The sequence below is a fragment of the Neopsephotus bourkii genome, unplaced genomic scaffold, assembly GCF_033783945.1.
Source record: "Neopsephotus bourkii isolate Nb327-2 ecotype Australia unplaced genomic scaffold, CSIRO-AGI_Nbou_v1 NB_1663, whole genome shotgun sequence".
In the NCBI taxonomy this organism is placed as follows: Eukaryota; Metazoa; Chordata; class Aves; order Psittaciformes; family Psittacidae; genus Neopsephotus; species Neopsephotus bourkii.
In genome coordinates this window covers 2,782,611-2,807,325 of record NW_026902137.1, presented here as the reverse complement: position 1 = coordinate 2,807,325, position 24,715 = coordinate 2,782,611, and the positions used below count along the sequence as shown (strand labels likewise).

Genomic DNA, 24,715 nt, shown 5'->3' with positions numbered 1-24,715 from the left:
ATTCAGTCACTGACTAGACTATGCTGGAAAATAAATGTGAGCAGTTGTAGAAGATGCGTAAGAAGACTCAATAAGAGAAAAAAAACTGTTAGTGTATATTTCGTGGGGCAAAAAAAGACTGTGATTTAGTTTAAACTCATAAGACCTCATAGCAGCCTTCCAGTATCTGAAGGGGGGCTATAGGGATGCTGGGGAGGGACTCTTCATTAGGGACTGTAGCGGTAGAACAAGGGGTAATGGGTTAAAACTTAAACAGGGGAAGTTTAGACTGGCAATAAGGAGGAAATCCTTTCCTGTTAGGGTGGTGAGGCACTGGAATGGGTTGCCCAGGGAGGTTGTGAATGCTCCATCCCTGGCAGTGTTCAAGGCCAGGTTGGACGAGGCCTTGGGTAATATGGTTTAGAGTGAGGTGTCCCTGCCCATGGCAGGGAGGTTGGAACTTGACTATCTTAAGATCCATTCCAACCCTAACTATTCTATGATTCTATGATTCTTTCTGAAAAGGTGTTTTGATTTTCTCCTTGGATTTTGGAATTTCACTAACATTTTGAAGAGCAAGAGGATTCTCAATGCTCTGAAGTGGAACTGTTCGCCACAACACTATTTCAAGAATTATATGACTTACAGAAGCAGACAGTGCTCAGTTATTTAAAAAATATTTCCCTTTTGAACTGAAAAATTAGAACTTTGGAACATGAGTTTAATGTTCAACACTTCAATCTACTACAGATGCAAAATAATACTGCTTGTTAGCAGGGAAAATGTATTTTTGAGCAGCCAACAAAATGCTGAAGCAGCTGTAGAATAAGATTTCAACAAAGAACTATGACTAGTGATCAATTTGAAAGAGTACAAGAATTCCTGTACCTGTGCTTTTGGCCAACTCTGTGCAGACACCTGAAAGACCTTCCAAAACAAGAACTGGTTTTCACTTTGATCATATTTCCTGCATCATCGGCATAGAATACTTAACAGAGTAGTCATTGTGGTTTTAAGTCTGCTTTTGCCTTCATGCAAGAAAGCCAGAGTTTTTAAATTTAGATGGTAATAATATGTTCCCTGTGACAAAATAATGTACAAAACCATTGTGAAATATGGCTTGCTTGAAGCTGACAGCAATGCAGCTGTTCACTGAGAGTCCTCTCGTTTCTTTTAAATCTAGAGCATCTGCCTTTCTAAAACACTTCAATGTTAAGTTTCCCTAATGAAGACATTTAGGACTGCAGGAAAAAAAGACTTTTCCTGCATTCTGGGAAGTCTGGTTAAGACTGGGTGGGGAATAATATGAAATTTGAATATTCTAGGAAAAAAATAGTAAGGGAAAAGCCCAGAACAGGCTTTCATTACTGTAATTTAAGCTGGAATCTTTTCAACCACTGCTGAAGCAGTTTGCTGACAGTGCTAGAAGACAAAATTGTCTTGGGAGAAAGGAATCACAGGTTTGATGTGGTAGCTGACCAAAAGTTACAGTGAGGTTAGAGGCACTTTAATGAGCAAAACATCTTCAGTGTATTTGTTTCTGGTGTCTAGAGGTCTCCTCCAGCATTTCCAATTAAAAACCTGTATTGGAAGCTTCTTCTACAGGATAGGGAAAAAAAAAAAAAAAGAAACCTTTGCCACAGAGAGAAGTTGATTTGCAGATATTCATCTGGTTCTTCATTTAGAAAACTGAATCCAATTCTGAGCATTACGTGGGTTTTCACAGTTGCATACAGATACTATTAATGATCCAGGCGCCTGTCAGTGAAGATATGATTTTCATGGTTAAAATAGGAAATGCATTCATCTGTTTTACATAATACAAACAGACCTGGATAGAGCCCAAAGGGTCCATCCTTGTATTCCTGTGCAGCTTGAAAAGAAAAAAGTGAAGGAGTTTCAAGGGAGAACAGTAACAGAAGCTGAAAGGAAATAACTGTTTTCTTCCTTGGACTGAGCTGCTGCATTCTGCGTACACCAACCAACAGCAGCACTCAGGGGTAAGTAGCAAGGAATAGAAGACATGAATAGAGAAATGGATAAATACTTCCAGCTACTGATGCCTTATTTTGTTAAACTGATCTATCATATTTACTTGGAGTTTTAACTGAGGTGAGTTATTTTATTTATTTATTATAATATTAGGGATATTATTTACCCTAAAGCTTTGGGGATTTTTGAGGTATTTCTCAGATTCCATATCGAGGCTGTACAGCTAGTTTTTGACATGAAGAAATTAGGAGTCCTATGATATTTTGCTTGTGATACAACATGCCAGAATGTGTTCTCTCTGTGATAGGAATACAGGAAAAAAATTCCACTGGCTATCTTTTAGCTGAAAAAGTAGGATTGTTCTTTTATACTTGGTGCTCACAAATCATACATTTCATAACTGTGAAGGTATGCCTCCAAAACTAGGAATCGGTGGTGGTGGCACATTAATTTCATAACTCTCTGTTACACAGGCTTCATTTCAATATTGATACATCTGCTTTTTCAGTAGAGAGAGGGATTTATGTCACAGTTATTTTGTGGAGAAGGTGGGGCAGGGAAGAGGGAATGTTTTCCACTGCAAGTGTCCCAATGCTTTTATTTGAGACATGATTTGGGCAGCTGGTCTCTTTCCTCCTGCCACTGCTCAGAAAAAGTTTCTCTAAAAAAGCCAACAGTGTAAGAAAGTTTATTTCTATGAAACCTTTAGATCTGCTCAGGTAATCTAACAGTTGTCCAGAATGTCTATGATTGCATTTTGCTGTATAGTTTGAAGATGCCAAATGTTTTTATGCTACCTAGTGCTTAAGATATTGATTCACTGTCAATCTATAACAGAAAAAAAAGCCAAACCCAAACAACCCAAACAGTTGAAAAGCAAGGTATAATTTTACAAAATAGGAACTTTTTCACTAATGTGTAAATCAACATTTTGAAGCGTTCAGAGGGAGATTTCTCGTGCCTGGTGAAATTAAATTCACATACTTTAAAATAAATTCAACAATTCCCTTCCTCTCTCACTCTTCCTACACTCTATTCATCTGACACAGTGAAAAGCTGTTCTGTGGCTTGCACACAAAAGCAAAGTGAAAAGAAAGCCAAAGATGTTTTAGTTAAATAACCATTCTTCTTCAGGATCCTTTTAAAGCACAAAACAAAATGCTCTCCAGATACTGAGAAAACATATATGTAGTTTCAGATAATTACATGCTCTATACTGGTAAGCCACGATATTAAGAGCACAGTAAGATTTTAAAGGCAAACACTAAAAAATAAGGAAATGCCAGAATTCTGGTTGCCTATGCAACCTTCATTTGGCTCCTTGTGCATATGCTTTATGATGCAGCCTTGAAATTCATGTCCACACACATTTTTCTATGAAGGCAGAAGTATGAATATATTCAGCAGCTTTTATCTAGTGCCTATCACTACAGTACCTGCTCTACAAAAGCTCTGAGCAGTGTGGGGCTGGTGTGTCCACCTTACATAGCTAATGAGTGTGCAGAGCATCAGAGAGAGGTTTAAAACTACCAATTTTGACTGCCTCACTTGAGACATGTATGCTATCATCTTCCAGAACCATTAAACAAGGCAGCATTTTATATGCTTAGAAAATAATGTCTACTAAATTCTGTTGTGGATATTTGCCTATCTGAAATTTGCATGTCAGCTGTAGTTTAAAGATGAGCACCCTGTTTAAATGACTTATTCCATTCCCCCATGAGCAATCTGGCAGGGGTAAGGAGAAAACCCATTTTTCCAAGGCCTTCTCTATCTACTTTTCCCCACATTTCCCTGACCCATTCACAACTTTTGCAGCAAAGCCATCATACAGTTTCTCAGTGAATGACTATAGAATATCACATTAAGATGATGTAGCCAATGGTGTGTATGTGTTCTAGAAAAGACTTCAGAATATAAGCCAGCCCCAGACCTTTTGCCACACAGATCAACATCACTGTTTCAGCAGCAGCATTTCAGCCAGTAGAACTACTTCAGAGAACAACAGCATAACTGAACTGAACCAGCAGGCACGAATGACTGTAAAACTTTTACCACCACCCATCAGTGTTTACCAATAGAGAATCAGTGGTCCAAAATCCTGGATTCCGTTTGAAGCTCTGGGCAAAAGCGTGCTTTGAGTTTAACTTTATTTCTTTCCTTTTAAATCTCTTCAGCTGAGTTTTGTCTCTATTGAAATTTTGGGTCCAGATCTTTCTCTCTTTCTTACTTCTAATACTACACTTCACCATTCCCAGGCACAATTTTTCTCCTCTTAAATCCAAGACTGAGACGAAATTTTAGGACATGTGCTTCGAAGGCAAAGCTAATTAAGAAGTTGTTCTGCCTTTAGCTATTTGTTTCCATTCCCACATGTAGTTCATCATCCTGCACTCAGCTGCTTGTCCTAAATTTTTGTTCACTGAATGGTTTCTGAGGCCATGTTGTGAGGTGTAGCACTGAAATAACCCATCTTATTTATTTGTCTTTAAAAAATAACTAAATCTACATATTAAAGGGTTAAGGAGACTCTCAGTGCCTTTTGGGGATAACATCTTTTTCAAGTAAACCTAGATAAAATATTTTAATCTCCCTTTAAATGAACAATATGGATTTTGCCATTAGATTTAGAATGTTAGTCAATAGATTGAATCTATGGTGTTTAATTCCTAATAGCACCAATCTTCATACCTGTAAAAAATCTATAGTGGCTGTGTTGCAAGCATGAAATGTTATACACGAGTGCATGCTATGACTGCTATATTATTATTGGTATTATGAATTGATAAATTATACTTGATTAATTTATGGTTCTCAAATGTGTGGAAATATTTTGTCCACCACCAACCCCTTGTTCTGCTGTCAATCCACAATGATTTTGCAATTATAAAGCAACCCTGAGTTAACAGAATGTGATTTATGTAGGTTTTAGAGGGTTGAAAAGGAGCTGATTTATAGTAGACTTCATACGAGTAACATCATACTATTTACTTCAGTGTGGTCTTGTCACAGAGATAATTGGCCAATACAACTTCAGACTTGAGTGACTGTAACACTTCTCCTCACCGTCCTTGTGGTGTTAGAGGTAAACAAATCTCAGCTGAGAGTGGGGAGAAGACTTTCAGTTTTGTGAGCATTTTCCTGGTCTGTGGTTTTGACCTGAACACTTAACAGGCACTTGTGGTAAAGAGAACAGAGTACAAAGCTGTTTGGAGGAAGAAATCTACTAACCTGGGGAAGTAGAAACGTTTTTCTTAGTGAATGGACATAATCTGAAATCTAATTAAGTACATGAGGTATGAAAATCCCAAAGGTCCATGTGGTGAACTGGATTAGATTGCTCTTTGATTTGCAGCAGTCACTTCACCTTATTATTGCAGTTTGCCTTTGCTATTTCTAATCTCCACAAGAGATGTCTGAGAGAGGTAACTCTGCAATGGTTTGACATTTTACATCCTCTTTTGCGCTTCTGAATAAAGACTCATTTTTCACTGAAGCAGCTGGTGAGGAACCTAATAGTGAAAATGCTTTAACTGAATTAGGTGACTGACTGATCTGATTTAGACAACAGTTCCTACTATGACCTGGGAAAATTTCCTCATTGTTTCCAAGAATTGAACAAGAAGGTTTTATTTTATCTTAACAATTTTGAAAATTACTGATTTTTTCATGGCACAAGAAATCCTGCTACTGTGTATTTCTATTTCTAATGTTTATGAATGCACTTCCATTTGATGTTTCTTCCTTGGTTTTTGCTGGTGAGTCCTGTGGCAGATGCTCAATAGCTATAATTACTAATAACTGATTTCATAAGACCTGTAACAATTTATAACACTGACTGTGAATCTGCCCTTGAAAAAGTATTTTTAAAAGTGCTTAGTTCTCTGTGGTAGGAAAGTTTTGTGGTTATGACACTGGGCTAAGAAAAGGATCTATTCTATATCCAATTCTTCAAAACTTTGGAAAAATCATTAAAATATGTGCCTCCGTCTGTCTTGTAAAGTTTGGCTGATGCCTTCTTGAGTATCTAACTTGCAATCTCTTCAGAAAGACACAAATTTATCAATTATTTTCTTGGTAGTTTCTACAGCAAGTTGCAGATCTGCAGCTTTTACAGAAGTCATTCTTGAATTCTAAGAGGCTAGTTTATAAAAAAAATATTCTTTATTGGCATGATCACAGATCCCATAAATGTAGATAATCTTGAGCCATATACCGATAAGGGCTGCTTTGCTGTGAGTAGTGATCATGCAATAATCACATTAAGTCAGAGAGCTAAAACAAGAATGAAGATGTCAGAGCTACCTAGCAGCAAATGTAAATTTAAGATAAAAGCATATCAAATATACCCAAGTGGCTTATTGCCAGAGATGCTAATTAGAAATAACTGTATTATGCACACAGGCATTTGTTCCAAATGGTTCTTTGGGGACCAGGTTAAGGCAGTGTTTCTCCTGGGTGGTTTGTTCTTGTTTTCAGAGGTTGTTAATATTTGCATAACCATCTCAGTGAAAAAAATACATCAAGCAAGTAAAATTGACTTAAATGTGACTCTAGAAATATCAGTTTTCAGTGAAAGCAACTTGCAAGACTTGAGGAGATGAAATTCTAAGGAAAAGCTTACAGGAAATTTTAAGGAAAACCTTACAAGGAAAAACTACAAACAAGTATCAACTGCCCTAATACAGCCTGGATCACTGCCTCTTCAGTACAAGTCATAGGGATAAATAATGTTAGACGCAGTAAATGACTGCTTCATCAAACAAACCTCAGAACCCACCAAAAAAGACACCATTCTGCTCAGCACTCAATTCAAAAGGGTTTAAGTGGGTAACAGCCAAAATGCAACTGGGGGGACAGGAGGCACAGTGCACCCAGCATACGGGTACTTTGCTTCTAGAAAAGGGACTATATAAAAATGCAGTGATTAGGAAAAAAGGAAGCCCTAAATTAGTCCAAAAAGCCTACAAGGTGCCTATGAGTTGATAAAAAGGCAGTATGCTTGAAACCCAGGTGAAATATATGGCTAACTCAGGATAAAGCTGTCCTAAAATACCATGGACAGCAATGGGAAAGTTAAGAGGATACTGTAGGGAAAATGTTGGCATTCCAAAATTAAAGCTTGCCCAAATGATAACAGCATCAACTTAGAAACTCTGTACATCTGTCTCATTTCCTGCTCACTAGCACTGCACAACTCGTTGCCTAAAAGAATGCTGAATAGCTCCTGTCACAGGGAAGGCATCCTCCTGCCAAAGCAATTGCCAGGAATGTCCTCTCTTTTACACAGACATCCATCCGTTATCTGACAAATCCAATGGACATTGCAAAGGATAGTCATACCTTTCACAGTGAATTAAATTACTTGCATCTCTTTTACTCAAAGAAGATAAATGAAGCCCAGAGGGAGGAAACGGGTTGATGAAGGCCACCAGACAAGTCAGTGGCAGGACTGCACTAAAAAAATATAAATCAACAGTACTCCTAGGTTTGGAATATCTTGGTCTAAATACACAGGTGGTCTTTATGAAAAGTGAGGCAAGAAGTACAAATAGTGTCTAATGTATGGATAACTGTCTGAACCCCCCTCCCCTACACACACTGAAGTGCAAATACTTCAGTCTTGGGGTAGAATCCTGAGCTGGAAACACTGGGTGTGTTGGAGGAATAACTAATGTTTCCTGATGAGGATTTGCTGAAAAACAAGTGAGCTGCCCCTTAGCAACATTTTTTCCTGATATATCCACCAAAGCTAGTTCTGCAATGAACTACTCTCAGTCATAGCAACACCATAATTATATTTGCTAAGCATTTAGCAACTGTGTTGCTGTACGTCATCACAAATAAATAATGCATTTTTGAAGAGACAAGGAAGGGAAGTGTGAATAAGGAGCTGGTTAGAATCATTTCACCTGGTAGGCAGAACAACCAGCCTGGGTGAGGGTGCTCCAAGCTGTCACTGGGGACCATCATAAACAAAGCACCTTCCAGTCCAGAATATGCTGAATGACAGTTAACTTTGTCAGAGAGCTTTTGCTTATCAAAAGCCAAATGAACAACACAAACCTTGCAGTACAACAGCATCCAGCAAAGAAAAAACTGGTTCATTATCTCATTAGGGAAATAACATAGATATTGGTAGACATCAGCACATCAGCTGAGAGCAGCCTGACGTTACCAGGTAGGACAGGTGAGCAGGGCAGAGCAGTCTACACAAGGGTCCCTGCACACACGATTTCAGCTGCCTGAATTACAAATTTGTCCTCCCACAGGCTCTCTTTGGCTCGTAACACTGCTCTTTCGATAGCCATGCTGCCTGGGGAGGCCCACTGCTTGTGAAGACATCACCATAGCCATTCCCCACCCTCACGAGCTATTTCCCAACTGATCATGACTAAGCCACACAAGCTGGGGGAGCTACACTGCTGGTATATTCTAGGATAAGTTGCTGGAAAGTCAGGGCAGTTTCACCACATCCTGTCTGCACCTTATGCAATGCAAAACCCCTAAGCTCTGAGAAAGGGAATCAGTGTACCTTGTGCCACAGCAGCTCTTGGAAGCACCTCTTTGCTTCTTTGCTTTGCACTTGCCCTGGGCTCTTACTTGCATTGTATTACTCAGGGTCCCTTAGCTCCTAATGGGGCCGGAGCAGAGGAATTCATGCTCTCCGTTCTGCAACGTAGGTGCATGTGGTACTTTATTATACCTGTTCAGGCTGTCTGTAATGTACTTGCTCTATATCCAGTTCCCGATTTACAGAGAAGCTGTGCATGCAGATGTGTCAGGCCAGTTTATATATAATACAGCTGCAAATCTACCCCATGGGCACAGTTATGACTATTATGCATGCAAGCTGATAATGAAAGAACAAAAATATCTAATTAAACATGAATTTGCTATTATGCAGCACGTAGAATTGTACGAGTATACAAATAGTGCGCACAGCTCTCCCTTGCTGGATGACACAGGATTACTGCTGTGAAATTGCTGTAAGCCTTTGAAATCCTTTCAAAATGAGGCGTCATCAGCAAGGACAGAAGGAGATGACAAAGAGAAGAGGAACATGAGTAGAGACAGTCATGACAGAGATACAAGACTGGCCTTATGGATAGGAAGCTGAATTTTAACCTGCAAATTCGAAACTGCAAATGCTATCTCCCAGTATTTAAACACATCCTGTCACCATCCCTTCTCCAACCACATTACCTTCACAGATGTTTCAGGTTTAATGGATCATCTGGCATTTTAAAAATACAAGTGAAGAGAGTTGCTAATATATTTAGACTGTGGAGCTTCATTTTGGTCATCTCTGCTTCTAGCTTCCTCTTAAAACATTTACTAAGAGCTTCATTCCTCTTGGCTTCTATGAAGTGGGGATTTTAACTTATTTATGCTGATGGGGAACTTTTCAATACCCTCTTCCCCTTTTGTCGCCATTACAGAGAAGAGGGAAATGATTTTTAAAGGAAACTGTTTTTTATCTAGAACATGCAAAATTAAAATGATACTAGAAAATGCAGCATAATTCAATTTTACAGAACTCTAGAGACCTAGTTAAAGAATACCTGTTAATTGAATAAATTTTTCATGCTCCACATATACAAACAAATGTATTTCAGGGAATACATAGACCTACAATATAAAATCAGAGTCAATTTCAAATGTAATGAAATGGTAGAAACTTGACCTGATGAAAGCAGTGATTGGTAACATCCCACGACTTGTTAATTGCACAACAAATGCTTAGGTTCTCCCATTATGCAATGGTTGAAGCAGAAATTACTACATGTGACTAATCTGACAGTTTCTTATAATATTTAATGCAGCCAGCCTCCTCTCAGCCTTCTGGTTAATCTGACTGTAGTGATAGGACAAGGGGAAATGGGTATAAAACTTGAACAGGGGAAGTTCAGGTTAGATATGAGGAAGAAGTTCTTTACTGTGAGGATGGTGGGGCACTGGCAGAGGTTGCCCAAAGAAATGGTAAATGCTCCATCCCTGGCAGTGTTCAAGACCAGGTTGGACAGAGCCTTGGGTGACATGGTTTAGTGTAAGGTGTCCCTGCCCATGTCAGGGTGTTGGAACTGGATGATCTTCAGGACCTTTCCAACCTGAACCATTCTATAGGTCTGTGATTTATAACTCTGCTACTAACTATTACTTTAAAACTAAAACAAAGGACACAATTCATTCATACAAAGCATAGGTCCCTGCCATCCCGTCTTCCCATGAGGCTGCTTGTGCCAGCTTTCTCCACACATTTTGTGCACCAAAGTCCTTCAGATCCCTGTTCTTTGATTCTTTCTACAAAACGTTCACCTCCCTCCCCAGAAAATCTTGAGATTTTCTTAGAAGTCATGTTACTTAAATGAAACCATGGGTTATTGAGCCTTTATGACTCACTTTACCAACCTCTTCGGAATAACCACGTGGGCCAGAAAATTAATTAATTTCTATTGTCTATTTGCAAAATCTATTAATGGCTCTTCAGAAGAAATAAGCTCTGTCACTCACAGAAAACTGAACTAGCAGACCTTAATGTTATTTTTGCAGCACTCTATTTTTACCTAAAAGTAGATCTCAGGTTATTGCAAGATTACCCAGGCACAAGCATCAAGCATAGCACCTAGGCAGCACTTTGGAAGATGAACAGATCTGAAGTATTAGAAACTTCAAGAATGCAGATTTCTGATTTTCACTCAATGGTGATAGAGGCAAGGGACTCTTTCTGTCCCTACGTCACCAAGCCACAAGTATTCTCCCTTATTTTCAGTGCCAGAGAACAAGAACTGGGCCTATTTGCATGGCACAGGCCTGGTGCCCTTTGTAAGCTGTACCTGGTGTGTACCACCTGCACTGCTACAAACAGCTGTCCAAAGGGGAGAAAAACAGAAGGAGCCTCTCAGCTCTCCCATTACCTCAGATAATGACAACTTTTCCCTGTTTTTCATGTTCCTCTTAGGAAGATGGAAGGTAGGAGATAATTCCCTTTCAATACTGCACTTAACAATCATCTGGAAAGCGATAAATGCTGTACTCCAGGGAGATTTGCAAAGTGAAACCTAATTATAATGTATAAAATGAGACAGCAGTGCAACAATCTGAAAGCCCAGAGATCCTTGGAGCTGTGTGAATAACTGATATTTTACTAGGCCGGCAGTTCCAAAAAACTACTTTAGAATTTTCCATTTGAAGGAAATGTTCAGCATTTTGTACTTTGAGAAACTGAAGGAAGTTGAAACAAATGGTTTCATAATAGAAAAATGAATCAGAATTTTTCTGGTGGTGGAGGGTAAGGACTCAACTCAAAGGTATCACTGAGAAATTTTAACCCAAATATTTTCTCCAGCTCTAGCTTTTGCTGTCTTAAATGAACTGATGGCATAGGTAAAAAGCCTTTGGATCTGCAGAGCTGTCAACTGTCACTCTTGTGAGCATCACATTTGGAACTAGGGATTATAAAATTATAGAACAAGGAAGTTGAAAAAAAATCTTCAGTTTTCATGCAGAAAGCTGAACCTTTTTTTAATCTTCCTGGCTGCAGACAAGGAATGAGGAAGCAACAATTAGGCTGGAGAGTCCTTGATGGCAAAACAAAAGCCAAATTCAATCCATCAGTTAATCAGTCTTGGTATTCTGGATCTCTGACTCATGATTTTAAATAGGTTGAGGCAAAGAAATGAGTTTAGCCTTCTTTAGTCAGATGTTTACTGTGAATATGCATTTCTGTGATTATTCAGAAGCAATTTATGCCAAAAGACACACCGTATTATATTATTGCATGCATTCAATAGCATGGCAACTTACCAAATGCCATTATGAATGCACTGAAGTAACTGAAGTTAACTGTCATTTGCACATATAACAAGACACAAACATGTATCTATCTATCTGTCATTCCATAACTACTGAAACACAGTTTGAAGCTTCTCCCACCGGGCTACTTTTTTTTTTTTTTTTTTTGGAGTAGTTCATTATTCAGTATTCAGAATTCATAACACAGGGCAACGCATCCCTGAACATTTGGATTTTAGGGACCTTCTGTAAATGAGGGGCTAATGTATAAATGACCCACAATGCAACTGTATTCTTGTAGACATAGCTCTTGCTTTTCTCTCAACTGGGAGTGGAGCTGGATTCACCAGCAAACCAAGAAACAGGCCTTCCCCCTGTGCTGCATGACAGAACCCTATTTGAGAGGGGAGAAAATCCCAGGAAATTTACATTGCTTATCAGTACACAAGTGAGCATTGCTAAAGGTCCAAAACAATGCTTGGAAGATGCTTGTGAAGTTCTTCAAATGAAATATTGATCAGGGGGCTAAAAATGAACTCTAGTTATGCAGAGTAAAGAGCGTAGTAAGAAAATTAGTGTTATTGTAGAGGAGACAGGAACTGTTTACTTTTTATGTATCTGCTCATCAAAAGTGTGATTAAATTGAAGAAGGCAAGATGAGATAGACCATGTGTCATGTATTTCCACTGAAGACAGCCAGGCAGCATCATATTTGACTTCAAAATTAATTCCCCTATAGCTGTGCATCCTAGCAGAGCTTGATCGTATTAAATGTCATGCTAAAAACTATTACTTTGCTGTGTTTGCATGAAGTAGCTACTGGTGCCATCCCATCTGTGCCTCAACCCTCATTAGCCTCTGCTCATTTTCTACAAATATTAATCTGTTTAGAGAAAAATCATGGCAAGAAATTATGCTTGTATAGCAAGGTCTCATTCTGCAAATTGTGAGAGCTGTAAAGTTGTCCTTCTGTTTGCACCGAATCTAACGCCGTGGTGTCAAAGAGATGATTAAATGAGTCTGCAAAAAGGCATATATTGGCAATCCTTGACTTTTCCTTTGTAACTGAGAGGTTACATGTCTGTAGTCAGAATTAGCCAAGAATACAGGCATTACATGATTCATACATACACTGTGGCAGCTACTGATCAAATGAGGTCTAAATACGCACACACTTCACGTACAGCTACACACTACAATCATTGAAAGCACTTTCCTGTGACTGCCAGTGCAGTCATTCTCCACACCAGTCAGGTCTGTTTAGAAAACCAACAGCTACATTATCCACTTGTGCACCTTCAGCTTCCACTCATTCCAGACAGTACTGACCTCACAGTTTCTGGATTCTTTCATGTTCATAGCAAGATAAGATACATCAGGCTACTGGGCAACTCTGTGGAATTTACTTGGCCTGTGACTGCAGTCAGAATTTGCTGGGCTGCAAGATTTAGCTAAAGAAGCTAAAAGGCAGAGTGCTGGAGCACTATTTAGATGTGAAGGTTTCCCTTTCAGCACTGGCTCAACCTGAGATAGGTCATACCGCACATTTTACTTTAGCTTTTCTCTTTTGTAGAGCTTTTGGGTGTGTATCTGTATAACTCAGCTGTTACATTAACACAACAATGGGAAAACATGATACTAATACATGATACTAAGCTAAGAAGGTTTTTTTTTTTTTTTTATGTTTTTAATGACCATTGAGTATCCAGGTGAGTTTGCAGAACAAGATCCCGAGGACCACTTTACTGAAGATTTTGTATGTGTCAAAGTGGCTTTACAGTTGCCATGGTAAAATGAATTTGCCGAGTGCCAAAGTGCATCATGGAGTTAGAGACTTGTTTTCCTTCTTAAATGGTCAAAACACAAGTTAAACCCTGCAGCTAGCCTGGAACATTTTCAGCAAATACAAGTTAGCAATTTGAAATAGGAACATTTGGGTTTTTTCAGCTAGTTTTGCCAGTTTGGGCTTGGGAGGTGCTTAACTGCCAAAGCTTTTAATTTTTAATATTTACTAAGTACTAAGTGCATTGCCCTTCTCCCCTTGCCCTTCTGCCAACTCAAGGGGAAGAAAAAAGGAAAGAGAAGAGAGAAAAAAAAAAGGAAGAAACACAAATCAGAAGAAGAAAAATCAAAGAAAAAAAAATACCAGGAAAAGAGAGCTCAAGAGCCCCTTAGTGGGAACTGCAGTTCAACTCTGTTTACAATCCTTTCACCCTATATTAGAAATATGAACATTCAAGGCATGTAACTTGTACCTTAACTTATTTTACTTGAAAGTCAACATACAGGTGCATTACTGAGAACAGGTTGGAAATAGCATGGCTGAACTAGTCAAACACTGCAGTGGGTTCTGCAAGGGCACATCTCGCAGGTAGATTAGTTAGGTTTAAACGATCTCTGATGCTGACTATGCCACCCTAAAATCAAGCTCCCAAACTTCTCTCACTCTGACCTACATGAGAAGTAGCTATTTTATAATCAAATCCATATTACCAGCAGACATCCTGATGATTTAGTTTTTTCAATATGTGGTTGTGTAATATAATGTATAATACTGTATGCATACACATATACTGGATAGATGTATCATGTAGACAACAGACACATATGGAATATCTACTGATTCTGGGGAAGGTGGAGCATGCATGCGTTTGTAGTGCATAAGCAAAAAGCCCAAAGCCAGAACCAAACATGAGGAAAAGGATGGTCTGTTTTGCTCCAAAAATTGAGCTGTTCTACATCACTCTGCTGCCTTGCTGGATGCAGCTGCCCAGCACAAGCTCATACCCCGTGAAAACTCTCTTCTTGCTGTTTGTGTAGCATGTAGCTGCTGTTGAAAGTTGAGGTCACTGAGCAGAAGTGATGTGTACAGAGGCAAGAACCACCACATGATGTCTCATTTTGCTACTTGCCACCTAGACCCCTGTGCTGGGGCAGCAGACAGAAATGTTCCATTAGTTTCACATCACTTTCTGGTACTGACAGGCACTGCCATCGTACAAGAGATTGATGGCAACACCAGATCTGTGCACCATGGCTTTTAACAGCAGTGCAGGTTTCATCCAGCTCAGGCATGGGCAAATGATCATATTTCTGTCAAATCAGCCAGAGCTGTGAAACAGTTTATGCCAGCTCTGTGCTTTTTGTGCCAAATTGATGCCAACGGCAGGAAGACAGACAAAGCTTGATATGGCATGAAGTGCAAGTAGCACAGACAAATGATACCTGATCCAGGAAAAAGCTTGCAGGAACAAAGCTGATTGATCAGCATTTTTTGAACATGCTTTACATGGCAGAGTGAATTTCTACTGGATCTGCACTTTGAATCATTGGACCATGATATTAAATGCCCTAAAACTAGACAGAGTGGGTGCCAGCCGAAGACTGTAAACCAAGGCCTACTTAGTGTCTGTATCTTCTAAGGGTTAACCTACTTTGTGGAAGAAAAATTGTGTTAGGGAATCTGAGTTGCTATATCTAATTCAGTGCCATGCACAGATCATAGAAGTATATAACTCCTATCCAGCACCCTCCTAAGGTGGCAGCGCTTCTCAGAGCTTCATTTAGAGCACCTACTTATACAAATGCTACAGTGATATTTAAGCACCCTGGTTTGTTTAGGTTGCTCAGAGATCTTTAGCAAAATACTTCACTGTACATTTTACAAATATCTCGTTTCTGTTTCCTTACTAAACAAAAGAAAGAACAAAATCATAAGATGTGGTTTATATTCAGCTTTAAGCATTCTGCATTGGTTTTGGTGGTTCTACTGTGAATCACATGTTTTGGGTAATACGCCCTTGGTTTTTTGCATATATGATCTCTGAGTGATCCCACCAGGAACGCACAAGACACAGAACTCACATAACTCCAGAGTAAATCATTGGAACAGCACCTGGGCTGTGCAGTCAGCCTGTGAAGGAAATCACTGAGTGCCAGCACATGTCAGAACAGTAAACCCTAATGGATCAGGTGCCTGGAAGCAAGATATGAGCTATTCAGTATAAAATGTCCTCTTTAAACTCCTGGGGAGGTATTCTGTTTGCTGATTTATTGTGACAGGAATTTCTAGTCCTGTGCCCACACAAAATGTCATCACAGCTAGTATCACTTTCATACCTCTGCAGGAAGATCATGGGGACAGGCTAACACCTGCTCTGCTAATCATGGGCCAGTTGGACCAGGGTCAGGCTTCACTGCTCAGCAGCATGGGGAAGTTCTGCTGCTTCATGAGCTGTGCCTGTTTCTCTGCATGAAGAAAAACCTGTTTTTCACTGCTGTCTATGCAGTATCCTCAAATTTGCTTCCCTCAGCACTATGGGACAGGCTGGGTGGGATTCTAGCAAGTATGCACCACTGCATGCAACTGTGTGCAGAAAGGGTGTCTTGTCGATTACTCTGACTTATTTCCAAATAAACATTAGAGCCATAGTCTGAACTCATCATGCAAAGGCTATACCAACAGCCAGATGTCAGAATCATCATTTCTTCTTCTTTCAAGCTTTTCCCCAGTAGCTATAAATAGAAGAATAAATTTTCCACAGGGAAAGAATCTTCTATTAATAGCATTAGATCATTTCAGCACTTGAAAGGAAGAAATTAGTTGAGGGTTTTTTTTAACATTTTATTTTAAAGTACTTTCAAAAATACTGTAAGTTCTTTCCTTGTGCAAGCAAGAGCATCCGCCTGCACAGCTTTCATTGCTGGGGAAAAAAATCGTATCTTTCTCTGAATTCAAAACCCCAAAAATAGTGAATGAGACTATGTGAAATGGCTTAAAATAAACATCTTCAAACAATCTGGTCCTATGTGTCAGCTCTTTCTTATTCTTTGATAATCTCATCTCAGTTGTTGAAAGAGACTTACACAGATTGCATAGGATGTTTGAGGATGATTGAAAGGACTTATGCTTATCTGGTGCAGTGAATTGCCAGCAAGAGGTGATGTTCCAAAGGGCAGTCTCAATAATGTTCTTTGCTGTATCTTTTCATAACGGAGAAAATTTGGCCAGATATATTTCCATGATCTCACAATCTACGGTATCTCTCATTCATTTAAGAAAATGAGAGGAAAACAAGCTGCAGGCTTCTCTGCCTTCTCCAAATAAACTTTGTTATCCTCTTATGTAAAACACTAAGAGGATATTCCAAGTGGCAAAGCACTTTATACGCAGCTTCACTTAAAAGCAAAACCATAAAACATGTTTTGTTCTGCAGTCACAGAAATTTCAGTTGTTTATTGTAATGAATGGGCAATGTCAAAGGAACATATGGTATTTTTAGCTTTGCTTCATTACCCAATGTGGTAAACGAATCATGAATACTTGTAACGTCTAAAAGCTTTCTCTGAGAAAAAAAAGCTTTTCCTGCATAGTCTTGATTAAAGTCAGGCTGTTATTGTCCAGAGGATCAGTAAACTGCCCTGAGCAGGAAGAGAAGGCTGCCTGGAGGATAAGAAGTCAGATCTGTACAAATGGTGAAATGGTAGCAAAAACCAGAGTTCATGTAAAAGCAGAATGTGTGTAGAGGAAGAAGAGTCTAGTGTGAAAGGGGATAGTCTCTGATGGGGAGATGCAATTTCAGTGTGACAAACTTCTTGTCTGACCTTACGTTCAGGAATTTAGGACTGAAGCTCTATTTAGAGGCAGATGAGCTTGAGCTAACATGACTGAAACAGGGCAGCATAAGGCATAATAATGCCTACAAGTGCTATAGAGCTGACAGGCACAATTAATACCAATACCTGACCTGTTTGATGTATTCTGCTCAGTCTAGACAGGAGCCAAAATATGAGGGATCTGACTTACTCTAAATGAAGTTTCAGAATGAAGAATGGTTTTCTGCCATGAGCTTCCCCTGTTTCTAAATATAATATTATAGGTAGTTTCAAACAGAGATTTGAGTTGGATATAACTTACATTGCATAGGAAGGAACAGGCAATGATGAACATGTTATCTTAGAACAGCGTGGATCAGCATGGCAAGCACTGAACATCCAGTTCTCATAAAAGCCTGTGGATTTCAGAGTTTCTTGGAACATCACAGGATCAAACCCAAATTATGCTTAGACCAGTGAAACTCCATACCATCATTACACAAAACAATCCACTAAGTCAACAGCAGTCTGAAATATCTGCAAATGCCAAAGAACAATGGCATAAATTTCCAGACAAAGCAATATGGAAACCCTTAAATATCTTGCTTTTCATTCCACTAATCAGATTTTGCAGCTAAGGTATTGTCACTTCCTCTATTAGGTCCCAGGTAGGTTTCTGGCACCAGGGAGTTTTCAGGAGATTTTTGTGGCTTTCTAGTGGTATCCTTTAAAACACACACAGGCTTCCTCATGAGGAAGCAGTTATAATAATACTGGGGGGGGGTGGGGAGATCCTGTTTCCACCTCTCCATGACTCATGCAAGCAGCTGAGAACACAGTTAAAATATGAAAGCTGAAAAGAAACTGAGGAGAGGGAGTAGTTATTCCACTTCTCTTTCTCTTGGAAAAACTAAAAAATACATAAATTTAGGTCAGACAGGGTAAAAATATTCCATGCTGGTTTTCCTTCCATGCTATTTGGGCTTTGTGAGGCTTATAAAACCAGGCCAGGATATGGTTGAAGTAACACGACTATCAGTTACTTGTTTAATAAAAGCCTCATGCATTTAGTTCATATTCTATGGTGGGTTTAAAATGGGAGTTTTGTCACAGATTATGCTTATCCCTTTTGCATTAAAAAAAAAAATAATAAAAGAGAAAGAAACGAGAGGGAAAATGACAAATTTTCTAGCTGATGAAAGGCAAATGTTAGAAAAAACATTCCTTAGATGGTTCCTTCTCAAAAACACAACCCAAATGAGAAGCGAGACCTGGAGACCAAAGAAATACCTAGGGTTGTTAGTCTTAACATGTGAGCTTAAAACCTGTTGCCAGTAAAATTAACAAAACTTGTTGGTACAAAGACAGAGTCTCCTGACATGCTTTGTATTTTGAAAGCGGTATTTTTTGTTCTTGTTCGTAAGCAGTGCCCCAGCAGAACAGAATTGCCAGCACATGCTCCATAGACACCTCTCACTATTGTAGAAGCACATACATTTTTTTACACCATTACACTATAAATTAAGGTCTCAATGTAGAACAGAGGCAATCTTACCTGTTCAGACAAAATGTGCAGAGCAGGATTCTAATCAGCACTTGGTGTGTATGTGAAAGATGATAAAGAGAGGGGTTGTTTTACCAAGGCCAATTCAAGCTGCTCCATATCCACCATCCTGGCTGCCACCACTAATTTGCCTTGACAAAGCCATGGGAAAATTTATTAATGGGAAAATTTATTAGTAGGAAGATCTTGTGCAACTCAGAGTTGCTATAGAGCCTCTCCTGGTTCATCTTCAGGCTCATGTAGGGTGAGCAGGGCAGTGCCTGATGCATTAGCCACATGGTGACTTACAGAAACCTTCCAGGAACTTACAGGCAGATGTGAGGATCCATTACCAATGCTGCTATACACTTATATGCAAGTGCTGCTAGTAGACTTTAAATCTATAAAAAAAAACAAACAAACCCACCACATTTCTCAGCAGTGCCATTTTCATTCTAGATTACCTCATGGCATTCTTTGACCCTACTTTGAATATGTTTGCATGCTACTGCCCTCCTCCTCTATTTCAGTTTAAGGTAGTTCTTTCCAAGATGGTGTAAGTACTGTAGTCATTAAACATCATGCTTGTACATACTATTGCCTAATACTTTTAGCGACAGTAGCTATCTGTAAACATATTGTTGAGGTTGATTATGTGACTTCTGCAGTTGTTCTAAGTAGTACAACCTATACTAACCCACAAAGTTTCTCCTTGAAGAGAACATGAATATTGAAATTGCATTTAAGACATTTCCCTCCCCTTCTTTCAAACATAACCATTGCATGGAATTATTATGATTTATTTTCTGCCTTGTTTTTAGCAACAATTGTCTAGTTTGTGTGGCAGGAATGTTTTACGAAGCCAAAAATTAATACAAAACTCAGTTCTTGCAGTTGAGAAAACCTCGCCCCAGTTGATGAAATCAGAACTTGGGTTAAGTATAAAGCCCTTACTCTACTAAATTCAGTGCACTATAAACCTTAGAACAAGTTAAATTCATCCATCTGTGTAGTAGAGCAAATTTTCCTTTTCTGTCACAACTACAGCATCATTCTAGCAAGTCTGAAATTGTCATTTTATCTAATTTGTTAATTTATACATAGCAGTTTCATTGATGCTAAAATATCTTGCTGAAGAGCGCTAGGAAGATATAGCCCACTCTGGGCATAGGGATATATAACAGGGAAGTGTAGTATACATGGACATTTCAGAAAAGCTGCAATATGGGCTAAAATATGGTACAAGGGAATTTTTACTTTAACAAAAATTTAAGAGCCAAAGACTTGATGAATGTTAGGGGCTTTTGATACCAACAACTGAGGAATTTGCATGTATGTTTAGGGGCTTTTGCATCTTGTAATTTAGTAAGAGAAGTAATGAACTTTCTCGTTCCTCTGGAAAGAAAATACAGGAGTTCATAGTTCATTTCTGGAAGGATGGTTGTTTAGTTTGGTTGGTACTTTTTGTTTTAAAGAAGAATATTGTTTCCTTTGCACATTGTAAGGGAAGAGCTCGTTCTCTGTCAAGTTGGAGTCACAAGATCACACTACTTAACAAGTGCATGCCAGAAGATGAGTCCTGAGCACCAGCTGTTCACAGACCCACTTCTAATGGGCTGCATTACTTGCTAATGTAGACACAGCCAATATATGGGAGTAGCAAAAGGAATAGCAGCTACTTTCAGCTGTTCTCCCTGCTTGGCTGCTGGGTGACATGGAGAGTTAATGGGCAGAGATCACTGTTCTCCTGCCAAATTCTCATTCTGTTGTTGCCATGTGGGATATTGTCTCTATTCTTTTATTTCCTACTCAGGGCAACAATACAACTCAGTAGTTTATCTTTCCTAGCTCCTACAATACAAGAAGAAAACAATCTGGAATACAGTCATTCCAAGAGCTGCAGAGGAGATAGCTTTATATAGTTTGAGTAATTTCCATTTTTATTTCTTGCCCTGAAGATTCTGCAGTTTCCACTAGGAATAGATTGTGGTCTTGTTTCAAAGAAACAGTGACAATCATTGGAGTAAATTTGATAAGCAAGCATTTCTCTTGGTCCTCAACCAGTAAAGAATTTCCTTTTAAAAGGCATACTGTTCCATTAGCACTTCAAAGACTGTTAAACAGAGCCTATCATTTGGAAGCAGAGTCTCAGTTTTTAACAGTAAGGACCTCCCAGAAACTCATTATTTTCTAAGGATACCCAGATCTCTACAGTTAAGCACACTGCATTTTTTTTAGATCCATGCTTTAAAGTCCTTATCAGAACCTAAAAATAGTGCCATGGTAAGGAGCAGATAATGTTAACTTTAACACTTTTAACACAAGATCTAGCACTTGAGAAGTACCATGGCCCATGCAGATGTTGCAACCTCTGATGCAACTCTGTGTTCATGTATGTATGTGTGTGTGTCTTTCCAGTGATGCTGAGGACAACAGAGACTTTGTGCTACCATACCGTCTTTTGAAGACTGATGAGTCGTTAGTATAATTGCCTCTTTGGAAAATACCAGTGGATAGTGGGATAAATAGATCTTTACAAACAATGCTCCCCTCAAAGTATTTCCTGCATGTGTCTCATATTTACAGAATGCTATGTGCAGCAGACCAAGTCATCTCTAGACAGCGTTTAACCATTCATTCAAGTGATATGACCTGCTCCACAATTTACATACCAACCAAATGTAGACATCACTGGCAGCTTTATAGCAGTTTTACAAGGAACCAAATTGGATACATAACCTTTAGGCAAAAGTCTAATTCAGTCACTATGCCTGTTTTCTATCTACCTTTCTCTGTAGCTGTTCTGGTTTATATCCTATTTTTGCTGTTCAAGTACTTTTTTCTTCTGAATCTCTGTCTTGTTCTGGACAGCAGGCCTGGAGTATGCACCAAAGACTGTTGACTCATGTGTGATTGTTGCCAATAGCTGTAAGGAAAGTGAAAGTGCAAAGCAGCAGGAATGATAAAGGGGAAAAAAAGACAATAAAAAAGGCAGATGCTCTGTGTTTCACAAAGCAGAAACAACATTTTCTATGGCAGCAGTGGCGCTGAACAGTGACAGAAGACCAGCAGAGAGCTGCAGAGCATTTGAGGGAAGAAGGAAATTATGCATTAAATTACGAGGGCATAAAAGTGCACAGGACATGAGGATTGATTGTTTCTCTAACATATAAGTTTGAGCTGGATATAAAGTGAGAGCTGATTGTATGCCTGACAGACATAGACTCCCATAAACAGAAAAATCTCCAAATAGGTCAATTCTGAGACATGAATCCCAGAAAAAAGCAGTGCATAGTTTCCTATCAACAAGTATCGTGCCCTCACACTGATGACTTCCCTGGATGTTATATGTCCTTCTAAAAGGAACTGCTATCAGGGATAAGCTGCAGTGAAATGGAGTTGAAGGTGCCTTTTGGAGACAGCACAGGGTGTGTTTCAGTCTGCAGACTCCCTGAGGAAGCTATAAAAAAACATCTTTTCAACAGGTTTGCAGCAAGGCTACAGCTAATTAAACAACTGCAGGTGACGAAACACTGGTCCTGCAGTGCAGGCAACAGCTTTACTACTGTGAGTGCATGGAAAGCCTAAATCAAGCCATTCCTGTGGGAATGGGCCTCCCTGTTCCTGCAGAACAGCATCTCTCCAAGAGGCTTGGTGAAAGTGCCCAGTCCTGGGAATTTGTAACACACATGTGGTACAAGCCCCTTTGCAGATGCAGGATGGACAAAGCTTGATGCACAATCTGGCTTCTGGCCCTCTGCAGAGGCAGTACTCATTTGACTTCATTTGGATAGATTTTTGGTGACTCTCTGGAGATGCTACGCTGTCTGCTGCCTGAGCAAGCTCACACTGGGGGAGAAGCATGCAAATGTCAAGTTTCCCCTCTCCAAAGAAGATATTGTACAGGCTCAGGTAACTGAATTAACTGTCCTTATACAGCAATCCTTCATAGGTCTAATTTTCTTACTGTTATTTAGTTCTTCCTTACAAAGGTAAAGCATGCTGTGGGTTCATTTATGCAAACACAGAAAAATTTATTTTGTTAATGAATTGCTACTGTCACACTGTGCATTGTAAAGCACAGGAAGTGCTATTGGAACTTGACACAATGATCCAAAAGCATGAAAGGTTCCTGATTAATTTCTTTACACCCTGGTTCATTTTACAGTAATGCTGCCAGGTGATATGTCAACTTCCTGAAGGAACATTTTCTGGAAGAAATCACAAATCTCAAGCATATAAAGAGTATTTTTATCTAAGAGATTTAGCTGGAGTTGCCGCTTCCCTGCTCTCTTTCCTTTGATAACTATAATCTGTTTCCCTGTTCATTTCAGCTAAAGCTGGTTTTAAAATCCAAATACTTTGAAGAGAGGCTCAGCATGACATAATGGAAATAAACTTCCCTAGCAAGAACAGCCCCCTCCTGCCACCCACAAATTATGTTTTAGGTTGTTGGATTTTTTTCTCCTTTAATTAAAGAAAAATGTTAAATCATAATTTAATGTACTAAAGAGCAGTAGAAAATATAGAACAAGGATACATGGCAAACATTTGAGTATGAAGTGAAAATAGAAGCTCAGGCTTTGGAGACCACATGAGGTAGAAAGGAAAGCACAGTAACTTGCATTTTCATGCAGGGAAGTATAAAAACCTAATCAGAATTCATACCACCCAGCTAAAGGAAAGGTAATACAGCTGAAGAACAGCCTGTGCTCAGTGGAAGCTGAACCTAGAGGTGTTTTGGGGTATAGTGCTCATAAAGGACTCTATTCCCTTTTGTCATTCTGTCATTTCTCTCAGTGTTTTCACCCTGCCTTCATGTATCTTCCATGAGTCCAAAGTCTGCACAAATTTATCGTGACAGACTTTCCCCGCCAAGTTGACTCAGTTCATGTGGATGAACCTGGCCCACTATCCATCTGCTTCTTATGAGTTTAAACTGTTAGGTGAGATGAAATCCATGGCAGGAAATTATGGGTATTAAGGGTTACAATTTTGAGAACAGAGAGATAAGAATTCAAACCATTTTTACCTACACTGTTGACCATACGAAACCTAAACATTTGTATAGGTAAATATCTGAACTTGCACCTCAATCCTGTAGTTTTCCCTATTTCATTTCAATTTTTTTCTGATGTAACAATATGATGTGTCAGAGCACAAATCTATGCCATGTTACATAAATTAGTTTATGATTACATTCAGTAACATACTACAGGCACCTTGCCTTTTCTAAGTAACTGTTAGGAGCTAGGATTTGTTTTACAAAGGACTCTCTAAATACTTCCAATCCAGCCCAAAACAGTATTGAAATACTTACAGCTTCAAATACAAAGTCCTTCAAAAAATATATTTGAGTTCATCAAAAGCTTTTTTTTTTTCTCATTTCTCATTTTAATTTCTAATTTCTAACAGTCATTCAAAATACTGCATGTTCAAAAAACTGAAATGGAAACTTAAACTGGAACATTCCACTACAATTTTCTTTCAAGAAGTCAAGAAGCAGAGCATCTCTGCAGAAATGCAGTTGACAGAAAACATTTTTAAACCAAGGAAGAGCTCCATCACAGGAAACATCTAACTAGTGCAATAAAAAAGCTTTTGAGTTTGAATTCTGCTTCTGTGGAGCAAAACAGAAGCATTCAAAGGCTCCTAGACACAAACAATTTACCCCTACCCAGCAGATTCAATCATTGTGATCAGCTTGTCCTCTTTCAGGATGCTGAAAGAAGGAGAAAAGGGCTTTGGTCCTGCTGCCAATTCTCCTTCCCAAAGCTCAGGGTAGTCCTTATTCTATACCCAAGACAATCT

General features: G+C 39.1%; 1 protein-coding gene and 1 long non-coding RNA gene across 5 annotated transcripts in view; one reads left to right on the top strand and one right to left on the bottom strand.

Moving 5' to 3' along the window:
- PHACTR3 (phosphatase and actin regulator 3) overlaps positions 1 to 24,715 on the top strand; it is a 110,763-nt gene that overhangs the window by 29,654 nt on the left and 56,394 nt on the right. The gene's annotated exons all lie outside the window — the stretch shown is intronic.
- On the bottom strand, positions 1,488 to 19,052 carry LOC133224277 (uncharacterized). The gene is made up of 2 exons (XR_009728817.1): positions 18,917 to 19,052; positions 1,488 to 1,737 (listed from the first exon to the last, which is right to left on the bottom strand). It is a non-coding gene; the product is annotated as an uncharacterized LOC133224277 (long non-coding RNA).